At 36.0% G+C, this 20,195-nt stretch overlaps 1 non-coding gene across 1 annotated transcript; it reads left to right on the top strand.

The window, feature by feature from the left end:
- The first annotated feature begins 1,280 nt into the window (after positions 1-1,280).
- Positions 1,281-1,387, top strand: LOC133802731 (small nucleolar RNA R71). Its single transcript, XR_009877476.1, has one exon. It is a non-coding gene; the product is annotated as a small nucleolar RNA R71 (small nucleolar RNA).
- Positions 1,388-20,195: the final 18,808 nt, after the last annotated feature.

Genomic DNA, 20,195 nt, shown 5'->3' with positions numbered 1-20,195 from the left:
GCATGAGATTGACACTTGCTCCTAAGTCTAGAAGGGCTTGACCAAATTCCTGTTCCCCAATTTGACATGAGATGGTGGGACAACCAGGATCTTTGTTCTTAGGCAGTGTTTTGCAGTCAATTACCGCGCTAGCTTGTTCTGCCAAGAATGCAATTTTCTTGACATGGTGCTTTCTTTTAACGGTGCACAAATCCTTGATAACCTTGGCATAAGCCGGCACTTGTTTGATCACATGCAACAATGGCAAGTTGATCTTCACTTGTGTTAAAAGGTCTAGGATTTCACCATGATTTTCCAGTACCTTTCCAGTGGATTTCAAAGCTTGAGGAAAGGGTGCCTTTACTGGAATGCTTATTGGCACATCATCATCTGAAGCGGGCATTGACGTACTCGTTGTCTTAGTTAACGGTGAAACTGTACTTTGACCACTTCGAGTAGTGATGGCATTAACCTCTTTGAAATTTGTATCTGCAGAGGAGGAGGTTTGTGCCATGTGTTGCCCTTTTTGATGGATTAGAGGTTGAGCGGGATGTTTCCCATGCTCTTGAATCGCCAAAGTAGTGTTTAGCTTTGTCATTTGGACTTTCATGTCTTTCATTTCCTCTACCATTTGTGTGAAACAAGCTTTGAGCTCTTGAGTTGAGGCTATTTGAGTTTGTGCAAGCATTTGCAAAGTACTCTCAAGAGAATTACTTGACTGCATGATATTTTGAGGAGCGTTGTATGATTTTGGTGGTTGTTGCTGCTCAGGCCTCCATTGGCTCCCAGATGCTTGGTTCGAATCCTTCCAGCTGAAATTTGGATGGTTGCGCCAACCGGGATTGTAAGTGTTTTAGAAAGGGTTATAAGGTTTCTTGTAATCCCCTAAAGCATTGCATTGTTCCTCTTTTCCTCCTCTTAACTCACTAAGAGTTGGGCACTCTTGCAGTTGATGTTCCGTTCCTCCACAGATGAAGCATGGATCTCGTGTCTCTACCTTTGCAGCCATGTGGATTCCTCTACCTTCGTGAGATTTGAAAGCCTCGAATTGTTATCTCAATGATTCAATTTGGCTTTTGATGTTGTCATCTTCCTTCAATTGGTAGATTCCAGTTGATCGTGGCTTGTCCATAGGACTCGGTCCATTCCATGTGTAGGATTTTTCAGCAAGATCGTCGAGGTACTCGAAAGCTTCATCGGGATCTTTTTGAAGGAATTCGCCATTGCACATCATTTGTACGAATTGCCTTTGTCCGGTTGTGAGACCGTCATAGAAATAGCTTATCAGACGCTAGCTTTCATATCCATGATGTGGGCATTGATTTATCAAATCTCTAAACCTCTCCCAGACCTGATGGAAAGTTTCATGGTCTTTCTGGATGAAGGTAGAGATTTGCCTCTTAAGGCTGCTAGTCTTATGGGGCGGGAAATATTTAGCAAAGAATGCTTTTGTCATTTCGTCCCATGTTCCGATAGATCTAGGCCTTAAGGAATACAACCAGCTTTTTGTTTTGTCTTTGAGCGAGAAAGGAAAGAATTTCAATCTCACAATGTTGGTGACATCAGCACAGTTGTTGAATGTAGCCACCACCTCTTCGAATTCCCGTATATGCACGTACGGACTCTCATTTTCCAACCCATGAAAGGTTGGTAAGAGGTTAATCATGCTGGGTTTGAAATCAAAATTTGGCATATTGTTGGGATACATTATGCATGAAGGTGAGCCATCGTGGGTGGTTCGGGAAGTCTCGGTGAATCGGAAGTGTTTGAACGAATGGAAGAAAACGACGAACTATGAGAGTTTTCTAAAGTTTCTACTTGTTGTCTCACAAATCTCCCTAGTGCGTCTCTGTTTCGTGGCATAAATATTTTTTAGTTTGTAAGTATTATAAGCGCAATTGTGTAATAATGTAATAAGTATACACCAAAATGTTCCCAGGCCAATTGGAAAGGCTGCCAAGGTACCTCTTTAGGCCCAAGAGCTTTTCTAGAACTCCTCGAGGTTCTTAGAAAATATTGGAGGGTAACGCTAACACAGACCTTATTTAAGAACCAATTTTTCTAAGACAGAACAAGTTTGGTTTTTACTAATTTCCAAAATTACAGAAATGTTCTCAATACGTTGTTTGATTTTTGATTTTTGATTTTTGATTTTTTTAAATTTTATGATTTAAAATTTTATGCTCTTTTTTTCGGAAAAAAAAACCTAAATCTTGAAAATAAAATTCTAAACCTAAAAATAAGATTTTAAAAAAATGAATAAATAATAAATAAATAAAAATTAATAAGGAAAAATAAAATAAAAGAGAAATTAAAAATTATACTAATTTTTTTTTAAATAGAAAGAAAAAAATAATAATTTACTATGCTAACCTTTAATTGTAGAATTACCTCCCCGACAACGGTGCCAAAAATTGATATCGCCTAATAAACTCCTAAGCGGTCGCAGTAGTAATCAGGCTATGTCGTATCCACAGAGAGGTAAAATACAAAATTAAAAGAAAGATTAGTAAATTAAAAATAATGAACTTTGGAAAAAATGTAAATTTGAAAAAGAATATAAACATTAAATGAATAAAATCGAGGAATTAGAATCAGAAAGAAAGTATGGAAGGCATAAGTTTCATTCATGCAAACATATATATTTTAATAAAATTGATTCATTATACTCAACTATAATTCTACACCATTAATTATAGTTGGAAAATATATATATTAAAGCTCACCTTAAAATATGTTCTTTAATTAAATTATATTAACTTCTAATTTTAAAAACCTATCATATTATATACTTTAGAGCGACAAAATACCAATGGCAGAATGCAGTAAAAAGCATATAATATAACAAATATTCTAAATTAAATTAAAAACCTAAATTACATAAGAAGAGCATGACTAGACTTATGTAAAAGATAATAATAAATTTAGAATAAAAATTAGAAGAAAATAAATTTAATTGTAACAAATATATAGAAATGAAGAACAAAATAAAGAATCAATATATTAAAAATATAATGTTAAACATGAACTCCACTCTAGCCTTTCCACAAGAAAATTTAGCCTAAAATAGGCATTGTTTTCACTCACAAAAATGTAAAAGAAAAATATGAAAAAATAAGTGTTTTTCTCTCCAGTACTCTCTAAACTCTCCTTCACAATCTGATGAGATTTTACACCATTTGGTACTCTATTTATAGTGTAAATAGGACTCAAAATCGTGTAAAACCGTGTATAAAATAGTGGGGAAATGGCCGAAAAATAGGTGCAAAGTGGGTAAAAATGGGGTTGAGCCGTGGGAGACAAGGTCTGATCATGCAGGCGGCGTCAGCGTCAGGTGCGTCAGGATTTGTCAGCCGCGTGGGGAACAAATGCTGACGACAGGGGACAGGTGGCGTGCTCGGGTTGGATGCTGGGTTGGTCGCGTCAGTCGTGGTTGGGCCGTGGGGAACATGGCAGGCGCGTCAGGCTGCTCGGATGGGACGTGGCTCAGGCGGCTGCGGCTGGCAGCTGGCTGGCTGAATAGAGGGCTTGGTTGGCCGAATGGAGAGCTGCCAAGTGGCAGCATGGGGAGCAACCCTTGCTTGGGTTTGGGCTCCCTTTTGGGCCTAGTTTTGGGCCATTTCATCTTCAAAAATGCCATTTTCTTCATGATTTCCTTAATTTTAATTTTTTTCTTTCTTTTTCTTTGTGTCAAAAATATATTTTATTTCCTGAAAATTAAACACAAATTAAATTAAAATTAATATTTTCAAATATAAAATATATGACAATAAATCCATGAAAATATTAATTAAAACTTAATTTTTCACTTTAATTAAAATATTAATTAATTTTTCACTTTAAGATTAATAAAATTATATTTTTGAGCACTAATCTGTAGGTCATGATAGGGTTATATGTGCTACGTATGTGTTACAGGAGGATGCCCAAACTTGGTGGGAAGTGGTATCCTAGACACGAGATACAGCTATAATGAACTTGGAAGAATTTAGGCAGTTGTATATTGAGAGATATTATAGTGACGCGGTTAAGACTGCAAATGTTGGATTACCTTATACAGGATCTTTATTTATTTTCATGTATATTTAATTTTAAACAAATTAATACGAGATAGCTTAAAACATGTTTCTAAAATTGAATTCAAGAGAAACAAATAATAGAATACTTACAGTATACGCAGCGGAATTAAAGAGTCCTTCCTTCAGTTTCTCTAACTCTTTTATCCTCTCTGTCGCAGAGTATTATCAAGAAACTGAACCGATCTTCTATTTTCTTCACAATTTTCCAATGTATCCTTAGAACCACCTATACTAGTGTGGGCAATTCTCAACACATGAGATAGATATAAAGAGAAGAAGAGAAAATAACAAAGTGGCTTAGAAAATGACTTGTGTTTAGAGAGAATCTAAAACTATCAGAAAATCTGACTTGTGACTTATCAAACTTATGTTTTGGCTTCTCTCTAAGCACTCCTTTTATAGACTCAATTAGGCCATTTAATTTAATTAAAAAATTAATAAAATAATAGCCATTTTGAAGCCCTAGGTCGAAATTATCATGGGCTATAGGCTCGTGAAATTTCCCATTTGATTAATTAAATAATTATTTAAATCCCTTATCAAATTATTTATTTATAATTTGAACCTTGATTTAAACTTATTTATTAATTTAGATACCAATTTATCTTAATTAATAAATATGCCATAATTTCTCTTTTCTTTTCAAAATTACACAACTCTGTGAAACTATCCAAAATTGACCTGGTCAACTTTGATAATTCTAATTGATGATTAAATCAATTAATTGAGATTATCTAGATGATTTTATCCAAGGGACAATGGGACCATGGGCCTATGAAATAAATCTCCAATAAGTTATCATAAATCTAACAAATAAATTTACTAACTTATTAATTCCTCGTGACTCCACTAAATTGCACTCTTGAATTCATAGAACGCTCTATAACAAATATAGATACGATATTAATTATCCATTGTTACAACCATAATTTTCACTCAATCCTCTATAGACGGTCTACAATGAGATAGGACTAAAATACCGTTTTACCCCTCATTGTATTTTATCCTTAAAACACTTAGTTCCTTGTAAATGATATTTCAGTAAACTAATTTAATTACTGAAATGAGATCTCTATCATTCAACACCTTGAACCAAACTAAAAGGAAACCATCGTTTCACTTCTTCATCAGAAGCTATAGAAGTTCATATCTATGATTAACACTCCCACTCAATTATACTACCGAGTTCCCAAGATGTAAGTATGGGCTAGTCCGTAGGGTAAGTTGGTAACGAACAAGTCAAAGAACTCAAATAATACAATCAGTTAGAATACTAACCACTCCGAATTGAGATTGAATTGACCTATGGACAACTATATGATATGACTAGAATAGATAATAACGGTATGTTTACTTATCTTATTAACTGTCAATATCGATCCAGTCCGATGTAACAAATACATCTGATCTTATCTACTTTGCTAATGTTCTGGAAAGAACATAACACTGTAATGTGTAAGTAGATCATATCGTAGATTGGCAAGTCAGTGTAAATCCAGTGCACTGACTAATCTTAGGACTAACTTATTTTGAACATATAATCATATTTATATTCCACTGTGATGACGTCACTATAAATAAGATTAGCTATATGCTCGGGATTTAATAGAAGTTTATATTAAACAAATAATCATGAAAATAAAACATGTGAGCAAAGTGATTAACCAAGTCAAAAAATGATTTCTATTCTTTTATTGATAATAAAATGAGATTACAAATAATTTGAGTTTTAATTAGGGCATAAAACCCCAACAAACTCCCACTTGCACTAATTGAAACTAATGCCTTAATTCTACTAATCCCATTTCCTTGATATCTTTGTAGTGTCTTTGTAAACGGATCCGCAAGATTGTCTTTAGTTGCAATCTTCATAACCTTCACATCTCCCCTGGCCACATATTCTCGAATAATGTGGAACTTCTTTTCAATATGCTTACTCCTCTTGTGACTTCGAGGTTCTTTCGAGTTGGCTATCGCTCCTGTATTGTCACAAAACAACAAGCATTTTATCCATTTCTGGAATAACACCAAGATCTGAATAGAACTTCTTTAGCCAGACTATTTCCTTAGCTGCTTCTGACGCGACTATGTACTCAGCCTCCATGGTGGAATCTGAGATTGCAGGCTGCTTTACGCTTCTCCTAATCACAGCTCCACCCCCAAGAGTAAACACCATTCCAGAAGTAGACTTTTTGTCATCGACATCAGTTTGAAAATATGAATCGGTGTAGCCTATAGGGTTCAGAACACCACCCTTGTAGACTAACATATGATCCCTACTCCGTCTAAAAAACTTGAGGATATGCTTAACTGCTATCCAATGTTCCGGTCCTGGGTTTGACTGATACCTGCTCACTACTCCCACTGCATAGCAGATATCTGGTCTAGTACAAAACATGGCATACATCAGACTTCCATCTGCATATGCGTAAGGAACTTTTCTCATTGCATCTTCCTCTTTAGGAGTCTGGGGAGACTGCTTCTTTGAAAGATGAATTCCATGGCGGGACAGTAGACGCCCTTTCTTGGAATTTGTCATTGAGAAACGATCAAGCACTTTATCAATGTAAGCTGCTTGAGATAGAGCTAAAAGTTTGTTCTTTCTATCCCTGATGATCTGGATACCTAGAACATAACTTTCTTCACCCAAATCCTTCATCTGGAATTGAGTGCTCAGCCAATTCTTAACATCTGATAATTTCTTAACATTATTTCCAATGAGTAAGATATCATCTACATAAAGAACCAGGAATACCACTATTTGATTTGCCGTCAGTTGGTAAACACAGGGCTCATCAATATTTTGTTCAAAGCCATAGGTTTTGATTATTTCATCAAACCTAAGATTCTAGGAATGAGAAGCTTGCTTAAGTCCATAGATGAACCTATTCAACTTGCAAACTTTTCCTTCTTGTGCAGATACTCTAAATCCTTCTGGCTGATCCATATAAATGACTTCGTCAAGCTTTCCATTAAGAAAAGCAGTCTTGACGTCCATTTTCCAGATCTCATAGTCGAGAGCGGCTGCTATGGATAGGAGGATGCAAATGGATTTGAGCATGGCTACCGGACTAAAAGTTTCCTCATAGTCCACGCCTTCTCTTTGGGTATAACCCTTTGCCACTAATCAAGCTTTATAAGTCTCGATATTTTCCATCAACACCTCATTTCTTCTTGTAGATCCACTTGCACCCAATGGCCCTAAAGTCACTAGGTGCTTCCACAAGATCCCAGACGGAATTTGAGTACATGGACTCCATTTCCTATTTCATGGCTTCGAGCCATAGTTCCTTTTCAGGGCTAGCCATTGCTTGTTTGAAAGATAATGGATCATCATCACTAATGTCACCAACAACCATATTGGTTTCACCATCCAAACCATAGCGAACTGGGTTCCTAGAAACCCTCCCACTACGACGAGGCTTTGTGACTATTTGCTCAGGAACAGTGGTACTTTCTTCATTTAAATCGACTTGCGTCGGTTATACATGAAGAGTGGGAATTTCATCATCGACTTGCGTTGATGACGATGGAACATTGGTTGGAGTCAATTCTTTAACCATCTCCTCTAAAACTACTTTGCTGCGAAGTTTAAAGTTTTGGACATAGTCATTTTCCAGAAAAGTAGCATTTGTAGAAGTAAACACTTTCTTTTCTGAATGACTATAGAAAAGTCCACCCTGAGTACCTTTAGGATAGCCAACAAACATGCAAACTTCAGTTCGCGGTTCTAGCTTTGCCTCTTTTTTCCTCAGGACGTGAGCGGGACACCACCATATTCTATAATGGCGTAAACTAGGTTCACGACCATTCCAGCGTTCTAAAGGTGTTTTGGGGATTGATTTTGACGGCACGACATTGAGAATGGCATTCGCGGTTTCAATTCAATTTCCCCAGAATGAAGTTGGTAGAGTTGAGTAACTAAGCATGCATCTAACCATTTCCAATAAAGTTCTATTTCGGCGTTCCGCTACACCATTTTGTTGCGGAGTACCTGGGGCAGTAAGTTGTGATAAAATCCCAAGTTTAGTTAAATGATCTTGGAACTGCATATCTAAATATTCTCCACCCCTATCAGATCGCAAGATCTTTAACCTTTTACCTAATTGATTCTGAGCCATTGCTAGGAATTCCTGAAACTTTGAAAATGTTTCTGATTTCCTATGCATTAGGTAAAGCCATGAGTATCTAGAGTAATCGTCAATGAAAGTGACAAAATACTCAAAACCACCCCTGGCTTGTATATTCAAAGGTCCACAAACATCTTAATGCACAAGACCAAGTGGTTCTTTGGCCCTATCACCCTTTGCAAAGAATGGACGCTTGGTCAGTTTGCCTTCTAGACAAGATTCACAGACAGGTAATTCACCTAAGGTGAGTTCCCTCAAAGGTTCGTCCTTTGTAAGTCTTTGAATCCTATCATAGCCAATGTGACCTAGTCTCAAGTGCCATAAATACATCATATTATTGTTATCGGTCTTTTGACGTTTATTGGTCCTAGGTTTAGCTACTTTGAATAAATCATTATTACGAGCGAGGGGTTCGTTAGGTCACAGAATATAAAGCCCGTTTTCCAAATATGCAATACACAATTGTGATCCATTGAAAGAAATAGATATATTAAAACTTGTGAAAGTCATAACAAATCGTTCTAATTGCAACTTGGAAACTGAAATTAAATTTCTACTAAAATTTGGAATAAAAAATACATCTTTTAAAATTAAGTATTTATTTCCGAACTTCAGACGAGCTATTCCTCTAGCTTGGACCGCAACAAATGCTCCGTTCCCAACTCTAAGCTTTAAGACGCCTTCGTTCACTTCCTCCCACGATTCAAGAAGCTATAAAGAGTTACAAACATGGTCAGTAGATCCAGAATCAATAATCCAAATGGATTTATCATTCTCTAAAACACATGTTTCCAAGATAAATGAACTATAATCATTACCTTTGTTTTTATCTGCTAGAAACTTGGGGCAATCTTTTTTCCAATGCCCTTTTTCTTTGCAGTGAAAACATTTACCTTTACCTTTCTTGTTTTTCTTGTTTTTCCCCTTAGGCGTCTGTGCACTTGGTTGTGCACTCACCTTTGCAGCCTTTGCAGGCTTGGGGTTGTTGTTTTGCCCACCTTTCCTCTTGTTTCCACCTTTCGAAGACGAAGCTGGATGAGCTTCAACCTTAGCTAGATCAACAGCAACATCAGTAGTCTTATTTTCACCTCCTTTACTAGGTCCACCCATGACAGGTTCAATAATCTGAAGCTTGTTCATGAGCTGCGTCAGACCATAGTTGAGTTGAGCACGAACGTGAAGACACGGTGCCATTCGAGAACGTGCAGAGACGGTGCTATCCAAGCATTTACGGTACCATCACGAGCATTGACAGTGCCATCACTAACGTGCGGACACAATGCTCGTTCTGGGGATTCCTCAATCATGACAAACTCGGAGTTGTCACCAATCAACTCTATGTTGATATTCTACTTCCAATTAAGGAAGTTTTCTCCAGTGAGTTTCTCCATCGAAAGTTGAGAAAGGATGGGAGTAGACACAGACACTACTTAACTTAAAACTACAAATTATCAATAAAATAGAAATCAATCACATTTGCTCAATAAAACTTCTATTCACACAAATTTCAAGAAATAACACAACATATACCAAAAATATGTAAGATATGAGAAAAAATACCAAAAACAATCATATCTCTATTTCTTTAGGTTTTTAACTAATCTATGATATCCTTGTCCCGGTTGGCGAGAGTCAAAAATACCACTAGTTAAATAGAGTTGTAAACTCATTTTATAATGGACACCACTATTAACAACCTACTATTCGATCAAAATAAGAAAACAAAATCTCTTATTTTATGAGCTAGACCCACGGTTTCAATAATCATATATTTAGTCCTAGTAGTCACCGTAGGGGTGAGTCTAGTAGAATTTGACCTATAATTATCTATCTTTCGAAATCTAACCTTGTCAAAATAACTAATGAACACCTTCTGTAGGGGGACGAATCAAAGCGCCTCGAGGCTCCATTAAGCTATTGACTATGTTAAACCAACGGTGGAGATCGAATAAAATTCTTAAAATAAGCTCATTATAAAATTAAAAATAGTATTTTTATTATTTATTTTTAGAAAATTAATGACTATGGTTTTCCAAAAAAAAATTAAACAGATTAAAATTTTTAAAACCAAAGTCCTATAATTTCTTATTAATTCTAAAGTGTCACATTGAAACAAATTCAATTAATTTAGAATTAATTTGTTGCTAATCAATATTTAGGTTTAACTAATATAATGAACCTATACAATTAAGTCCAACTCAGGTAAATGGGCCTTAACAATTGGGCTTGTATGGAGGAGGGCTGGGTCCAGTATGCCGTTCCCACTACAAAGGCCCCCTATCTTCCATACAAGGTCCAAAAGACAGGAATTTAAACTTTCATTTTATTAATTGATTAGGCTCACTGTAGTCATGCAAATCAAATGGGCCTTCACAAGTGGAATCGCCCACAAGAGAGGAATTTAAACTTTACATTTTCTAATGGGCCCAAATAAAACCTATCATTTTATGAATATTTTATTTGGCAAAATACCATATATCTAACCAACATATGGGCCACTATATGCATCTAAGCCCAATTGCAAAAATACCACATATAGTGTAAACATACATGTTATAATTGGATGGGCCTAATCATGTTACTATATGAGCAATTCTATGAATTTATGCAAAAATACCATAATTTATTTCATTTGCAAAAATACCACAATTAATTATCTAGAATTTATCAAAAAAATTCAAAATTAATTAAATTTTTACAAAAAATAAGTCAATTTAAATGAAATTTATCAACAATTAACAATAGTTAATTTAAATTTCATTTATCAACAATCAACTTGGTTTTAGGTTAATTTGATAAAAAAATATTAATTTAATTTAAATAGGATTTATCAACAATTAACCAAAGTTAATTTAAATCCCATTAAAAAAATATTTTATTAATTGGCTGAAAAAATGATATTTTTCAAAATTTAACCAATTTAAAATGTTAAAATCAATATCTTAACTATTTTCCAAAATATCTTGTGTTGTTATAACTATTAGTTAATATTTTAACCATTAAAAATAAATAAAATATAAATAGTTATAACAACCCTAAAATATCTCAAAATAGTCAAACAAATTCAAATATCCATAAAAATATCTAACTAACAATGTTTAAATTTCAAATAATTTAAATATTAAAAACTATAAAATAAAAATATATTTATATTTTCAAATAAAGATTTAATAAAAAAATCAAGAATTTAAATGAAAATATCTTAAATATATGATATCTTAATTCTAATATTTTAATATATTAAAAGATTTAAAAGTAAGTTGTTAGTCATTTTTAAATTTGAATTTGAATCTTTGTAGAAAATATCTAATCATTTATATCTCAACTAACAAAAATATTTTGTTTTTAAAAAAAAAAAAATTAAATGATAAAATAAAAAAGATATTTTTGGTTTTGATTATAAATAATTTATTTCTACAAATTTTAATTTAAAAAAAAATTGAAAAAAAAAGGATGAATAGTACCCGTGATACAGTTCACGGGTACTGTTCATCGTGCTGGTGTGCGTGGGCAGGCACGGGGTGCGCGCGCGTGCGCGCATGCGCATGGGAGCCAGGCCAAATTTTTCCAATTTTTTTTTTTTGAGCAATTTTTCAAACCAAAACTATTTTCTAATTAATTTTTAACTTGTTTTACACAAAATAAAACATATATAAAAATTAATAGCATAGAAAACACAACAAAATAACCTAAAAATTGCTAAAATTCACATAAAATCAATATGTTCATAAAAACATGAAAACCATCCAATTATTCAAACATATCAAATAATCCAATTTTAAACATGTTCATGCATGAAAATAAAGATTACAAAAGGCTCTAAGGCCAGTTGTTGGATTAGCTTATACATAATCTTTATTTATATTCATGTATATCTAATATTAAACAAATTAATACGAGATAGCCTAAAACATGTTTCTAAAATTGAATTCAAGAGAAACAAAGAATAGAATACTTACAGTATACGCAGCGGAATTAAAGAGTCCTTCCTTCAGTTTCTCTAACTCTTGTATCCTCTCTATCGCAGAGTATTATCAAGAAACTGAACCGATCTTCTATTTTCTTCACAATCTTCCAATGTATCATTAGAACCACCTAGACTAGTGTGGGCAATTCTCAACACATGAGATAGATATAGAGAGAAAAAGAGAAAATAACAAAGTGGCTTAGAAAATGACTTGTGTTTAGAGAGAATCTAAAACTATCAGAAAATTTGACTTGTGACTTATCAAACTTATGTTTTGACTTCTCTCTAAGCACTCCTTTTATAGACTCAATTAGGCCATTTAATTTAATTAAAAAATCAATAAAATAATAGCCATTTTGAAGCCCTAGGTCGAAATTAGCATGGGCTATAGGCTCGTGAAATTTCTCATTTGATTATAAGCCCATTGGACTTAAAATCAAGGCCTGTATTATTTTCTATTGATTTAATTAATTAAATAATTATTTAAATCCTTTATAAAATTAATTATTTATAATTTTAACCTTGATTTAAACTTATTTATTAATTTAGATACCAATTTATCTTAATTAATAAATCTGCCAGAATTTCTCTTTTCTTCTCAAAATTACACAACTCTGTGAAACTATCCAAAATTGACCTGGTCAACTTTGATATTTATAATTGATGATTAAATCAATTAATTGAGATTATCTAGATGATTTTATCCAAGGTACAATGGGGACAATGGGCCTATGAAATAAAGCTCCAATAAGTTATCATAAATCTAACAAATAAATTTACTAACTTATTAATTCCTCGTGACTCCACTATAGACTCAGAATTGCACTCTTGAATCCATAGAACTCTCTATAAAAAATATAGATACGCTATTAATCATCCATTGTTACAACAATAATTTTCACTAAATCCTCTATAGACGGTCTACAATGACATAGGACTAAAATACTGTTTTACCCCTCATTGTATTTTATCCTTAAAACACTTAGTTCCTTGTAAATGATATTTTAGTAAACTAATTTAATTACTGAAATGAGATCTCTATAATTCAACACCTTGAACCAAACTAAAAGGATACCATCATTTCACTTCTTCATCAGAAGCTATAGAAGTTCATATCTATGATTAACACTCCCACTCAATTATACTACCGAGTTCCCAAGATGTAAGTATGGGCTAGTCCGTAGGGTAAGCTGGTAACGAACAAGTCAAAGAACTCAAATAATACAATCAGTTAGAATACTAACCACTCCGAATTGAGATTGAATTGACATATGGTCAACTATATCATATGACTAGAATAGATAATAACAGTATGTTTACTTATCTTATCAACTGTCAATATCGGTCCAGTCCGATGTAACAAATACATCCGATCTTATCTACTTTGCTAATGTTCTGGAAAGAACATAACATTGTAATGTGTAAGTAGATCATATCGTAGATTGGAAAGTCAGTGTAAATCCAGTGCACTGACTAATCTTAGGACTAACTTATTTTTAACATATAATCATATTTATATTCCACTGTGATGACGTCACTATAAATAAGATTAGCTATATGCTCGGGATTTAATAGAAGTTTATATTAAACAAATAATCATGAAATAAAACATGTGAGCAAAGTGATTAACCAAGTCAAAAAATGATTTCTATTCTTTTATTGATAATAGAATGAGATTACAAATAATTTTTGTTTTAATTAGGGCATAAAACCCCAACAGCAAAGACAAATGAGTTTCTAAATCTAGTTCAGGGGAATATGACAGTAACATAATATGTTAACAAATTTGATGGGTTGGCCAAGTTTGATTTTGATATGGTACCCACAGTCATGGCTCGAAAAGAGAGATTTATCCAAGGATTATTTTCCAGGATAGATGAGGGTGTTAGTATCGCTTTAGTACATGAGATCTCTGCCTATGCTCAAGTGTTAGGAAGGGCCCTTGTTGTTGAGGGCTTAAGAAACAAGATATGGAAGGAAATCGTAGGAGGGTGCGGAGCTCAAGCAGGGATGCCTCTGTTTATTAGGTTAGGTAGGGGCGGAGGCCCCAGGGATCAGAAAGGAAAGGTTACTGATATATTCAATACCTCTGAGCTAGAAGAGGGGTTCCAAAACGCTTAGGTTGGCCATTAGCGTGTGGGCGAGGATTCGAAACTCTATGTAGAATGCGCTTGGTGCAGGAACCGCCATCTGGGAGAATGTCGAGCAAGGGCATGTTTCTTATTTGGGATGGTTAGGCACCTCAGGAGGGATTTCCCAAGACTGAGGAAGAAATACATAAAAGGGGCAGACAACTTCACTCCAGCTCGAGTGTATGCTCTGACATAGTCAAAGGCTGAGGCTGGTCCCTCAGTAGTGACAGGTCAGCCTCCTAGTTCTGATTGGTTCTGATGCCATGTTTTTCTTTGTTTTTTTGCATCTAGTATAGGCATAGACTTAGTATGTAGATTATGTGGTTATGTTGTGATGAGAATTTAGAACCCCAAAGCCTACCGAGGAACTAGTAACTTTTTAAGAGATTGGTTAGATTATTGTGGGAAAAGATTCATCAATTGACTTGATAGAGTTGGTTATGACCAACTTTAATATTATCTTGGGTATGGAATGGTTAGCCAAGTGTTGGGCAATGATAGATTGCATGAAAAAGATGGTAACCCTTAGGCCTAAGAGTGAGGAACCCTTTGTATTTGTTGTGTGAGTTTCTAGATGTGTTTCTAGAGGATCTACTAGGGTTACCTCCACATAGGGAGATAGAGTTTGTGATTGAGTTAGCACCAGAGACGGAACCAATGTCTAGGGCATCGTGCAATATGGCTCCAGTAGAGCTAAAGGAACTAAAGGTTCAATACAAGAATTACTAGACTTGAGTTTTATTAGGCCCAGTTTCTCACAATGGGGTACACCAATTCTCTTCGTGAAGAAGAAAGATGGTTCTCTGAGGATATGTATCGATTATAGAGAACTGAAAAAGTTAACTATTGAGAACATGTATCCTCTGCCAAGGATTGATGATCTGTTCAATAAGTTACAGGGTAAGACAGTATTATCCAAGATAGAATTTCGATCTAGTTATCACCAGCTGAGGATCAAGGAGGAGGATATACCAAAGACAACGTTTCGCACCAGGTATGGGCATTATGAGTTTTTGGTGATGTCATTTGGATTGACTAATGCCCCAGCAACATTAATGGATCTAATGAATAGAGTGTCCAAGGATTACTTGGATCGGTTCGTGGTCGTCTTTATTGACGACATACTGGTATACCCTCAATCAGAGGCAGAGCATGAACAACATCTCAGATTAGTACTACAGAGGCTGAGAGAGCACATATTGTATGCGAAATTTAAGTGCAAGTTTTGGTTTCGCATGTGACTTTTCTTGGTCGCATTGTTAGTAGGGATGAGATCAAGGTGGACCCAGCTAAGATTGAGGCAGTCAGAGATTGGCCAAGGGCAAGGAATACCTCAGAGATCAGGAGTTTCCTTGAATTGGCAAGGTATTACAGGCGTTTTGTATAAGGGTTCTCAAGGATTGCTACCCCATTGACGGAACTGACATGCAAGAATCAAAACTTTGCGTGGTCAGATAAGTGTGAGAACAACTTCTAGGAACTGAAGCAACGATTGATTACAACTCTAGTTCTGAGTCTTCCGATAGATCGGGAGAAGTTTTTGGTATACTGTGATGTCTCAAGACAGGGTTTGGGTTCCGTTCTTATGCAGATGGGGAAGGTGATTGCCTATGCATCACGTCAGTTGAAGGAGTATGAACAGAGATATCCCACTCATGATCTACAGTTGGCAGCCGTGGTCCTTTCATTAAAGGTATGGAGGCATTACCTTTATGGGGAGAAGTGTGAGATATACACTGGCCAAAAGAGCCTGAAGTACTTCTTCACACATAAATACATGAACAAGGAAAAGAGGCGTTGGCTAGAGTTGGTGAAGGATTATGACTTTGAAATCCCGTGACACCTAGGGAAGGCCAATGTGGTGGCAGACTCCTTAAGTCGAAAGGGGTTGGGGAAGTTATATAGTGCGAGACAGATATCCAAGGAGTTGGCAGAGGATATGACCAGAGCTGCAATAGAGTTGGTGGTGGGCCAGTTAGCCAACATCACACTATAGTCTACTCTTCTAGAGAGGATAAAGGAAAGTCAGTTGAGTGATGCACAACTGACAAATATCAGAGGGGATGTCCTAGCTGAAGTGGCTAGGGACAATACAATGTCAGATATGGGCTTGCTAAGATACAAGTGTCGGATCTGTGTTCCGATGGACACTGTTATCAAACGGGAGATTCTGGATGAGTCTCATACTACCCTTTACAATTCGCACCCAGGCACTACGAATATGTATCAAGATTTTAGATCACTATATTGGTGACCTGGGATGAAGAGGGATGTGACAGAATATGTGGCTAAGTGCTTGACATGTCAATAGGTCAAGGCTGAGCATCAGAGACCAGTAGGGCTATTACAGCCTCTGGATATTCCAGAGTGGAAATGGGAGGATATCATAATGGATTTTGTGGTTGGGTTACCCAGGACCGTGGGTCAACATGATTCGGTATGGGTTATCATGCATCGATACACCAAATTAGCTCACTTTCTACCAATGAGGACAACATATACAGTTGACGAGTATGCAGATCTCTATGTGAAAGATAGAGTGTGCCTTAATGGGACACCGAAGTCTATCGTGTCAGATAGGGACCCTATCTTTACAACCAAGCTTTGGGGAAGTTTACAGAAGGTTGTGGGTACGCAATTGAAGTTCCCGCTTATCATCCTCAGCCAGATGGACAATCTGAGAAGACGATACATATATTAGAGGACATGGTGCAAGCATGTGTGCTGGACTTTGAAGGATCCTGGAGTAAGTATTTGCCTTTGATGGATTTTTCCTACAATAACAGCTATCAGTTGACCATTGGGGTGGCTCCTTATGAGATGTTGTACGGTAGGAAATGTAGATCTCCCATTCATTAGGATGAAATAGGAGAAAGGAAATACTTGGGTCCTAAGACAGTTTAGAGGATCAATGAGGCTATTGAGAAGATCAAAACATAGATGCTCACTTCCCAGAGTAGACAGAAAAGTTATGTTGTTCTTAAACACAGGAACGTGGAGTTCCAAGTAGGGGACTATTTCTTCCTTAGAGTTTCACCATGGAAAGGGGTGAGAAGATTTTGGAAGAAGGGCAAGTTGAGCCCTAGATTTTTAGGACTGTTTGAGATCCTGGAGAGGATCGTTTAGGTGGTCTATAGATTGGCCTTACCTCCAGCACTGTCGGTCGTACACATTGTGTTTCATATTTCAACACTTCAGAAGTATGTGTCAGACGTGACTCATGTGTTGAGTTACGAGGATCTGGAGCTTCAGGCAGATCTCTCCTATGAGGAACAGCGAGTCTAGATACTAGACAGGAAGGACAACGTTCTGAGAAACAAAACCATACATTTGGTTAAGGTATTATGGAGGAAAAGTAAGGTTAAGGAGGGGACCTGGGAGTTCGAGTCCATCATGGTGGATCAGTATCCCAAGTTGTTCGAGTAAACTATTGAGGACAAAATTCTTGTAAGGAGGGGATAATTGTAATGCCCCAAATTCCCTAATAAGGCTTAGTGCCTTGATTAAGGGGCCAGGAGGGCAATAACTGATTAATTGCATTATTATGTGATTTGATGCGTGAATAAATGAATTATGTGAGTTATATTATAATATGATTGTATTTGCATACATGTGGGCTCGTTCCTTATTAGAAGGCATTTTGGTGATTCTGGCATGTTGATGGCATATTTGAATATATATATATATATATATGTTTATATATTGATTGAGACCACATTATTATATGGGTATAATTGGGTTATTTGGCACAAGGTGGTCCTAGGGAGCAAGTTAGTGGTCTAGGGCTAGGCCTCGGTATGACTCAATAACCATTTATTTAGGGCAATGGGCCCTGGTGTGACACTATAATCACTTATTTGCATAAAATTCATGCATGAGTAGGGTTATTACTATTAGGCATGATTACTATGATTCTATGATATATTATTAACTGCTTATGAGCATTTTTGAGTTTTCTTGCTGAGCCTTGGCTCACGGGTGCTATGTGGTGCATGTAAGGGGAAAGGGGAGCTAGACCAGCCATGAGTTGGAGAGCTTCAATGGCGATGTGTACATATTCGGCTACTCAACCACCATGGTCGGGGTTTCTCAGAGGAACTAGGGTCAAACCCTATTTTGCCGCTTAGGTTGGCTAGTTGTAATTTCTAAGTTCTAATTACCCTTTTGAAACTATAAACGACCTTGTAAATGTTTATTTTGGGATCCCATGTACACACTTAACGTTTTAATAAAAAGACTATTCCTTTCGTCCAAATTTTTTAACCCTTAGCCGTTAATCGGCCTTAGTTACACATTTATGGCCAAATGACTCGATTAAGAGCCTAGCACTATTTAAAATACATAGTGTAACGGTCCTTGATTAGGAGGACGTTACATCGATGGCTATTCTGGCAATTATCAAATTGAGATTGTGTTAAAGGATCAAGATAAGATCACTTTCACTTGTCCCTTTGGCACTTTTGCTTTCCAGAATATGCCATTTGGCTTGTGTAATGCACCAGCTACATTCCAAAGATGCATGATGAGCATCTTTAATGACATGATTTAAAAATCAATGGAAATTTTCATAGATGACATAACCATTTTTTGAATGCCTTTGACACATGTCTTCTTCATCTTGAAGCCATTTGAATTAAAACGGTGAATTGAATCAATCAAAAGTCGACCTTATCTCCAACCTGCTTACTCCTAAGATAGTCAAAGATGTTAGGTCATTCCTTGGTCATGTTGGCTTATGTAGGAGGTTCATACAACAAATTCCAATTATGACTCGTCCACTAAGCAACCTCCTAGCCAAAGATGTTACTTTTGAGTGGACACTTAAGTGTGAGAAATCGTTCTGAACGCTTGTAAACTCACTCATTTCCGCTCCCATCATTCAGTCACTAGATTGGATTCTTCCTTTCAAAATCATGTGTGACGCCAGCAACTTTTTCGTGGGAGCTGTGTTAGGACAACGAAGGGAGGGGAAACCCTTTGTTGTCTACTATGCAAGCCAAACTCTCAGAAGTGCTCCAATGAACTATTCCACTTTTGAAAAAGAGTTGCTTGTTGTCGTCTTTGCCCTTGACAAATTCCGATCTTATTTGATTGGATCACCTATTAAGATCTTCATGGATCACTCCACCTTGAAAGATCTCCTTTCAAAAAAGGATGCTAAGGCGTGATTAAACCGGTGGATCCTTCTTTAGCAAGAATTTGATATAACGATCAATGACAAGAAAGGAGTTAAAAACTTCATCCCGGACCATTTGTCCCTACTTGAATTCAGCGATCTCGCTGTGGTCCACCTATTCATGATGATTTCCCCGATGAACAATTTCTTTCTGTTACTAAGTTATTGTGGTATGTTCACATTGTGAACTACTTAGTAATAGGTGAACTTCCTTGTGAGTGGAGTTCACATGATAAATGCAAATTTCTTGTCAAGGTGTACAATTTCATTTGGGATGACCCATACTTATTCAAGTATTGCCCTGACCAAATCATGCGAAGATGCATCCACAATGATGAGGTGTCTAGTGTGCTGAATTTTTGCCACAATGATGCTTGTGGTGGTCACTTTTCTGTGAAGAAACCGCTGCAAAAATCTTACAATGTGGTCTTTACTGGCCCACCTTTTCTAAAGACACCAATCTTTTCTATCGTTCTTGTATAAAGTGCCAAAATTTAGGTTCCTTATCCCTTCGGCACATGATTCCCTTGAACCCAATTCTTAATATCAAAATATTTGATTGTTGGGGAATAGGCTTTATGGGACCATTTCAACCCTCTTTTGGCTACCTTTACATTCTTCTCGCTATGGATTATTTTTTAAAATGTGTCGAGGTTGTACCCTATCGAACCAATGATAACGCTACAGTATTAAAATTCTTGAAAGAAAATTTGCATCAAGGTTCAGTACTCC

This window comes from Humulus lupulus, chromosome 9, assembly GCF_963169125.1.
Source record: "Humulus lupulus chromosome 9, drHumLupu1.1, whole genome shotgun sequence".
Classification (NCBI taxonomy): Eukaryota; Viridiplantae; Streptophyta; class Magnoliopsida; order Rosales; family Cannabaceae; genus Humulus; species Humulus lupulus.
This window is presented reverse-complemented; position numbering and strand designations above follow the sequence as displayed.